The sequence below is a fragment of the Arachis hypogaea genome, chromosome 16 (assembly GCF_003086295.3).
Source record: "Arachis hypogaea cultivar Tifrunner chromosome 16, arahy.Tifrunner.gnm2.J5K5, whole genome shotgun sequence".
Taxonomy (NCBI): domain Eukaryota; kingdom Viridiplantae; phylum Streptophyta; class Magnoliopsida; order Fabales; family Fabaceae; genus Arachis; species Arachis hypogaea.
This window is the reverse complement of record NC_092051.1, coordinates 89,953,152-89,962,041: the sequence shown is the minus strand read 5'-3', so window position 1 is coordinate 89,962,041 and position 8,890 is coordinate 89,953,152. Positions and strand designations below refer to the sequence as shown.

Below are 8,890 nucleotides of genomic sequence, written 5' to 3'. Positions count from 1 at the left end.
TTCCTTTTTTCACCTCCTCCTAACCTCTCAGGAAATGGTGCTTTTGGTTGGTATAATTCCATCATGCCTTTTTGCAGTTCCTTGGTTTGCTCGGTTCCACCTTCCTGCTTAACTTCTTCCACACCTTCCTTCAAGATTTCTGGTTCCTGCTCTGAGGACCTGATTCCTTCTTCTTCTGAGACTTCCTTCAATATGGTGATGGCCTTGCACTCTTCCCATCTTACTCTCTTTTGTTCCCCTTTAGGATTCTTTTTTGTGTCACTAGGGAATACTGCAGTTGATTTGGGTGCCTGTTGAGATAGCTCTCCTACTTGAGATTCCATCCTCTTGATTTTTTCACCATGGTTTCTCAAGGTAGTTCTCACATCATCCCTGGAGCTCTTCAATTCAACTATGTCTTGACTCATGGTTGCCATCATTCCTTCTATCCGGTTTAATTGATCTTGAAATTGTTGGTTCGGATTAGGTTGGGTATGTTGATTATTTTGGCCATGATATGATGATTGGGGGTAAGTGTTTTGTGTGGCTTGGTATGATCTTTGGTTGGAGTTTTGGTATGTGGAATTGTTATGTTGGTTGTGGTTGTAAGGTTTGTGGTTTTGTGGTTGGATTTGTTGGTTTCCCCACCCAAAGTTTGGGTGGTTTCTCCAGCCTGGGTTGTAAGTGTTGGAATGTGGATCATATGATTGCCTTTGTTGGTTTCCCACATAGTTAACCTCATCCCAATCATCTCCTTCAATGCCTACTTCCACTTGATCTTGTGTGTGTATTGCAGCCACTTGCTTTGTTTCTAATTGCCTGGTAAGCTCTGCTAGTTGCTTGGCAAACACCTTGTTTTGGGCTAGAATTGTATCAACCTGGTTCAGCTCCATTACTCCCTTAGTGTTGTGCCTTTCTGATGCATAGTAGTACTCATTCTCAGCCACTGTCTCGATCACTTCAATGGCTTCTTCCACAGTCTTTTTCTTGTTCAATGAACCTCCTGATGAATGGTCTACAGCCTTCCTTGATTCATAAGAAAGCCCATCATAGAAGATGTGCAATTGCACCCAATCATGGAACATGTTTGGTGGGCATTTCCTTGTCAAGTCCTTGAATCTCTCCCATGCCTCGTAGAGAGTTTCACCATCTTGTTGTCTAAAAGTCTGAACCTCAGATCGAAGCCTATTGACCTTTTGTGGAGGGTAGAAACGTGCCAGAAACTTGCTTTCCACCTCATCCCATGTTGTTAGACTCCCCCTTGGGAATGATTCCAGCCACTTAGCTGCTTTGTCCCTAAGTGAAAATGGGAATAAAAGCAGTTTATAGGCATCTTCCTGGACTCCATTGGACTTCACAGTGTCACAAATTCTCAGGAATTTTGTGAGATGTTGGTTTGGGTCTTCATTAGCACCTCCTCCAAAAGAACAATGATTCTCCACAAGTGATATTAGCTGTGGCTTGAGCTCAAAATTGTTGGCCTGAATGGGTGGTTTCTGGATGCTACTACCACAATTCCCAGAGGTTGGGTTTATGTATGAGCTAAGAACCCTCCTCTCAGGAATGGCATTGTTTCCATCAGCTCTCTCATGGTTGTGAACTTCTCTATCCATGTTGAGATCTAGAGCTTCCTCAAAATTGTCCTCAGATTCTCCTTCAGATTCCTCTTCTCCCACTACTCTCTTCCCTCTTGCTTCCCTTCTAAGTCTATGAAGGGTCCTCTCTGGTTCGGTATATGGAGGAGTTGATGTCTCTCCTCTCCTACCTGTCATACAAGAACACAGCTCAAACACAAACAAGTGAAATACTCTTGGTTACTGGAAGAGTATGGTTAGCTCAATTGAGGAATTAATTCAAACAGTTAGTGAGTCAGTGAGTTAGTTGCATGAATTTAAAGGCATAAAGAAGGAAAGCATGTAACCAAGTGCAGAAATTAAAATTCAACAAGTATCTAGAACAGAATTAACAAAGCAAGAGAAAATTGCTCAATCTAGTTAGCTTCCAATTTGAGAATTGTCAATCGAAAACCAATCCCCGGCAACGGCGCCATAAACTTGATGCGCATAAACTAGTTATGCTACGATTTAGGAAATTGCACGATCGGCAAAATTCCTTCCGGCAAGTGCACCGGTTATCGTCGTCAAGTAAAAACTCACAATAGAGTGAGGTCGAATCCCACAAGGATTGGTTGATTGAGCAATTCGGATTAGAAGTGTGTTCTAGTTGAGCGGAATCAAGAATTGAGATGAGAATTGCGGAATGTAAAATTGGCGGGAAAAGTAAATGACAAGAAAATTAAATGGCTGAATCTTAAATTGCATGAATTAAAGAGCAGAATGTAAATTGCTGAAATTAAAAGGGAATGGGGGTGATTGCAAGAATTGAATTGCTGAATGTAAAGAGAAAGTGGAAATCAGAAATGGGGAATTCATTGGGTTTAGGAGATATTGAAATCTCCGAATCAAAACATGTATATCTCTTCCTCAACCAATGCATTCATTGAATTTTGCTTGGCAATCTTATATGATTGGATCCCAATTCCTTGGCTCACCAATGCTCTCTAAAAACAAACAAATTCCCAATCCCTTGGTTTAAATGTTCATAAGAAGAGATGATGCTTGATCACTGATTATACCACACAATTTCATGAACCACAATTTGGTAGGATTACATGTCACAATATCCATCCAAACCCCAATCCAATCCACTGTGAGAAAGCTTCTCTAGCATGAATCCTCCATTCCTTTCCCAAGGCTCCGAAGGATTCGAAGTATGAGTAGTTTCTTTCCCAAGACAACTACTCAATGGAATTAGATCGAGAAGCTTTCTAACAAAATTCAAGAGAAAAGATTGAAGAAGAAGCTAAACTATTATTGATTCATTGAATTACAATAGAGCTCCCTAACCCAATGAAAGGGGGTTTAGTGAATCATAGCTCTGAATTCAATTACAAAGAAAAGGAAAACTAGCTAAAAGTGAAAGTAAAAGTCCTCTCTAACTTAACTTCTATCCTATTTATACACTTTCTATATTGAGCTTCAGTTGTGCTTCTTGGGCTTTGAGGCCTCTCCTTGCTTTCCTTTTGCCTTGGGTTTATGATCCATAATCTTGATGAGGTTGTTGATCCAAATCCTGTAACATTTATTGAGCCAACTTAGTGATAATCAAATAATGACACATGACTCAATAAATTGAGATTTCAAACTCATCAATCCTTCAGGCCCAATCCCATAAACCATGATATTCAATTGGGTTTCATACCAAAGTAAGTTTAAGTTAATAATTGTGCTCAAAGACTAACTTAAATCACAATATTTTTGGCCCAGAAACCTTTTTCAAGAGTGGCGTTTAAGTTGTAGTTTAAGCTTAAACTGCAACTTAAACGCCAGACACTTCCAGTGAGGCCATTTGTAGAAGCACGTTTAAGCTTCAGTTAAGGTTAAACTGAAGCTTAAACGTGGAAATGGAAGAAGGTAGCCCTGGAGAGTCATGTAGTCGAACACGTTTAAGCTTCAGTTTAAGGTTAAACTGAAGCTTAAACGTGGAGATAGGAAGGGCAGCCCTGGAGGTCGAACACGTTTAACCTCCAGTTTGAGGTCAAACTGGAGGTTAAACGTGGAAAAGGGTGGAGGCATACTGGAGGTCGAACACGTTTAACCTCCAGTTTGAGGTCAAACTGGAGGTTAAACGTGGAAGCTTAGAATGGTGGCCCTGGAGGTGTCGAACACGTTTAACCTCCAGTTTGGGGTCAAACTGGAGGTTAAACGTGGAGATGGAGAGAGCAACCCTGGAGTAGAAAAGCTATCGAACACGTTTAAGCTCCAGTTTGAGTCAAACTGGAGCTTAAACGTGGAATGGCTCCCTGGTACTCTTCCTGGTTCTGGCGTTTAACCTCCAGTTTGAGGTCAAACTGGAGGTTAAACGTGGAACTCCTCCCTGGGTGGCATACTCATTCTGGCGTTTAACCTCCAGTTTGAGATCAAACTGGAGGTTAAACGTGGAATGCTTCTTTAGTGAGGCTTATCATTCTGGCGTTTAACCTCCAGTTTGAGGTCAAACTGGAGGTTAAACTTCAATCCCAGCATTTCTTATCCTTCATGATTTTGGCGTTTAAGCTCCAGTTTAGGCTTAAACTGGAACTTAAACTCCACATGTGATGTTCAAGCTTCCTTTATTGATTTTGTTGCTTCCTTGCTTAGCCTCTTCTTCCCTGAAATCATCCAAACAATTGCATCAAAGTCTTGCAAAATTTCATGAGAAATCTTTCATTCATAGCATTTAAGTAATATAGCTAAAACTCATGGAATTTGCATCAAAATCATATTGTTTGGATGGTTCATTACTTTGTTCTTCATTTAACCATTTTTGGTTACTTTAAGCTCAAGAAAATGCATAAAACAACTAAAACTAACAGAAAAATGCTAGTGAAACTAGCCTATGATGCCTTGGCATCATGCGCGCACATATCTAAGAAAAAACTTCAACCTGTGCAGACGCACACGTCGGGAAGGTTAGTTTGTTGGGGGCGCTGGCACAGGTCGTGCGAGTGAATAGACCAATTTGAGTTTTGACACTTGTGCGTACGCACACTCTTAAAAATTTCTTGGACGTGCGCACTCACACACCCCTGTGCGGCGGCACACGCCCTGTTTCTCAAATTTTGCTTGTTTTTCAACTATTCTACCTTCCCAACAAGGTTGTGAGTTCCTAAAACATCATTTTAAGACTTTTGGGACTAGTTTCGAGTATTAGAACATGGGATATAACTTAAGGATTCAAGTACTTGATTTTAAGATAAATTAAAAAACGGAGGCCTAGGTCTCTAGCGTGTTGGGATTGGTTTGGCGTTAGGTGAGAGATGACTGATATATGAGATGAAGAATGATGAAGTTCTGATAATTGGAAACAGAGTTATGAATGGACAGTGGTTGAGATGAGTTGGGGACTCGGATTGAAGTGATGGATATTTGTATACTAAAAAATGCTTTTTGAAAACCACTGAAATAATGATTTTCTGAGATTATGAGACGCTATGCGCCTGGACAGGGACTAAGGTTGGATCCCGCTTGTTCGAGGTAGCGGCGGCGGCGTAAGGACGGTGGTTCATCCCACTTGCATTAAGATGTGAGGTCGGTGGCAATAGATCCCGCTCGCATCCCTTTGAATCTATAGGGCGTGCAGGCACCTGATAAACCTCTATTTTATGGTTTATCTTGTGCTCAATTGAGTGGATTTTATCAATCTTTCATACACTTATTCATACAAAATGCATGGTTTTACAATTTCCTTCCTTATTTTGTGCTATAATTGAAAACATGCTTCGTTGCTCTTAAATTTTACTAATTTTAATCCTCTCTTATTACCATTCGATGCCTTGATATGTGTGTTAAGTGATTTCAGGATTTATAGGGCAGGAATGGCTTAGAGGATGGAAAGGAAGCATACAAAAATGGAAGGAATACAAGAAATTGAAGGAACTGCTAAAGCTGTCTAGCCTGACCTCTTGGTACTAAATCGATCATAACTTGAGCTACAGAGGTCCAAATGACACGATTCTAGTTGCGTTGGAAAGCTAACATCCGGGGCTTTGCAACAATATATAATTTTCTATAGCTCCCAAAGATAGGCGATGCGCACGCGTGACCTGGCAAAAACCCAATCCACACTCATGCATGGACGACGCTCACGCGTAACTTTGCCGCGTGCTGGACGTATCAGAAATCGCTGGGGGCAATTTCTGGGCTGTTTTTGACCCAGTTTTTGGCCTAAAAAACACAGATTAGAGGCTATAAAGTGGGGGAATTCATTCATTCATAGAGACAACATTCATAATTCACAATTTTAGGTTTTAGATGTAGTTTTCTAGAGAGAGAGGCTCTCTCCTCTCTCTTAGATTTTAGGATTTAGGATTTCTCTTAGGTTAGGTTTACTTCTTCTTCAATGGCAGGTTCAATGTTCCTTTAGTTTATATTCTCTCCTACTTTTATTCATTCTATTACTTTAGTTGTTTACTTTCCCAAATTGGTTTATGGATTCCTATGTTTAATTTGATTTGATTTTCCATTTAATATAAATTGAGTTATTTCAGATTTAAGATTGCTTTCTTTAATTTTTGTTATTGATGCTTTTAAATTTCTCTCCCTTTTCTTTGGTTGAGTAATTGGTGACACTTGAGTTATCAAACTCAGCTGTTGATTGAAAATTAGGATTTCATGATTGATTTGGATCCCTTTAAAGCTAGTCTTTCCATAGGAGTTGACTAGGACTTGAGGAATCAAATTGATTAGTCCACTTGACTTTCCTTTATTTAGTAAGGGTTAACTAAGTGGGAGCAATAAACAATTCTCATCACACCTGATAAGGATAACTAGGATGGGATTTCCAGTTCTTATACGTTGCACTGGTGTTCATGATAATTAAGTTACTTTCTTGCCAATTTATTTTCCTATTCCCTATTTCAAAAACCCAAAAATATACCTTTTTCCATAACCAATAATAAATCATACTTCCCTGCAATTCCTTGAGAGACGACCCGAGGTTTAAATACTTCGGTTATAAATTTTATTGGATTTGCTTAAGTGACAACCAAAACTTTTGTACGAAAGGATTCTTTATTGGTTTAGAAACTATACTAGCAACGAGAATTTATCTATAAAATTCTTTACCGGCAGAAATACGATCGTCAAAATGGTGCCGTTGCCGGGAATTGCAAACGTGTGCCTTATTATTGGTTATTGTAAATATTTGATTTTTCGTTTCTTTATTAGTGTTTCTAATTTTAGGAGTTTATTTTTATTAATTTTTATTAGTTTTTGTTTTTACTTGCTACTATGAATTCTCACCCCTCTGGCTTCAAGTTTGGTTCCAATGTTGTTGTAAGGAATGGAAACTATAATGAAAATAGGCATCAAGGTTGGAAGAATCAAAGATGGGAGGAGCCACAAGGATTTGATCAACCCTCTTGGCAACAACCCCCTCCAATGCACTATAACCAATAACAATTATGTGATGCATACCAAGACAATAGTTATGGTGGAGCCTTTCGTAACAAACCTCCTCCACCAAATTACTATGGTGAAGAGCCATTCCAGGGAGCGTACCAAGATGATAAATATGGTGGACCCCCTTGTAGTTACCAACAAGCCCCACCATATGCTTATGAACCACCTCCTCAATATAACTTTGGACCACCACACTCACAAGCCCCTTTCCATCAAACACCATCACATGATCCTAATCCTTATCCACCATATCAACCACCCTATGAGCCATATGAGCCATACATAGATCCACCCCAATTCCAACCTAATTACTCCCAAGAACCACCACCTCTATATACACCACATCCATATCCATCAATCCAAGAGCCATATGGTCCTACTTATGATATCCAAGCAAAACAAGAGTCAAGGGGATCGTCTCAAGAAAACAATGGATCAATTTCAAGCAACCCTGCGACAATTGGACCGAGCGGTAAAGAATAGCATCCGAAGCTTTCATGGCTAAAGAATCTCAACTTGAGAACAAGGAATTGAAGTGTGCTGTGCAACAAGTAGAAAAGATGGAGAGTGATGAACCACCACATTCTTATTATGATGAACCACCCTCTTATCATGAACATTTCCTCCCAAGTAATGAGCCCTCATATCCACCTCAACCTTCAATGCATGACACTCTTGGTGTTCTTCTTCAAGGGCAAAGAGAGATGGAACGGGGAGTACTAGAATTTATGACTGCCTTAACTGAGGTAGTAAATCAATTAGCTTCCCAATATCTGAGCACTCAAAGTACTCCCATGAATACATGTGGAGAATCAAAAGAAGAGCGTAGCATGAAAGAGACACTAGAAACTCCGGTGGACAATGAAGAACATGGCTTTGTATTGGAACAAGTGGAGGAAGCCATAATAGTTACAGAGGAAGAAGTGGTTGAAGATTTAGGAGTTGCTGAACCTCCATGGGAATCTAGAATTGTAGAATACTCCTCCAATAAGATTGAAATTGATGTCAAGAAGGCCAGTGCACAACCTCCATGGCATATTCCTTATGAAGACTTGGATGGAATAGATCAAGAAATAAGTTCCCTTGGTGATGAGGATCATGCATCAAGTCCTCCTAGTGATAAATCTACATCTGCAAATGAACTCCTTAAATATGAAGACTCTTCTCTGATCGAGTCTAAGAATGATGTGGAAGCGGAAATTCTTAGAAAAGGTTAAACGGGAGTTGAGTACGCTTTGTCAAGAACATTGGAGACTTCTCCACCTAGGTTGCCACCTACTCCTTCATTTGAGTGGATAAGGCTTGTCTCTATTCGCCTTACCATTCCACCTGAATATGGTATTCTTGAAACGGATGGCCAACTTAGGAGACTGGTGCAAGAATTGTGAATCACACTTTTCACAACGCGTACCACTAACCAGCAAGTGCACTGGGTCGTCCAAGTAATACCTCACGTGAGTAAGGGTCGAATCCCACGGAGATTGTTGGTTTGAAGCAATCTATGGTTATCTTGTAAATCTTAGTCAGGAAGTCAATTATGTTTATCAGTTGAATTGCAAATAAACAATAGAGCATGGATTAAAGGTTACTTGTTATGCAGTAATGGAGAATATGTTGGAGTTTTGGAGATGCTTTGTCTTCTGAATCTCTGCTTTCCTCTGTCTTCTTGTTCACGCACGCACGTCCTCCTAGGGCAAGCTGTGTGTTGGTGGATCACCGTTGTCAATGGCTACCTTCCATCCTTCCAGTGAAAACTACGCTCACGCGCTCTGTCACAGCACGGCTAATCACCGGTTGGTTCTCGATCCGGTTGGAATAGGATTTACTATCCTTTTGCGTCTGTCACTAACGCCCAGCCTTCAGGAGTTTGAAGCTCGTCACAGTCATTCAATCCTTGAATCCTACTCGGA

At 40.2% G+C, this 8,890-nt stretch overlaps 1 non-coding gene across 1 annotated transcript; it reads left to right on the top strand.

Moving 5' to 3' along the window:
* Window positions 1–1,062: 1,062 nt before the first annotated feature.
* Window positions 1,063–1,166, top strand: LOC112760025 (small nucleolar RNA R71). The gene has a single exon (XR_003180484.1). It is a non-coding gene; the product is annotated as a small nucleolar RNA R71 (small nucleolar RNA).
* The last annotated feature ends 7,724 nt before the right edge of the window (window positions 1,167–8,890 follow it).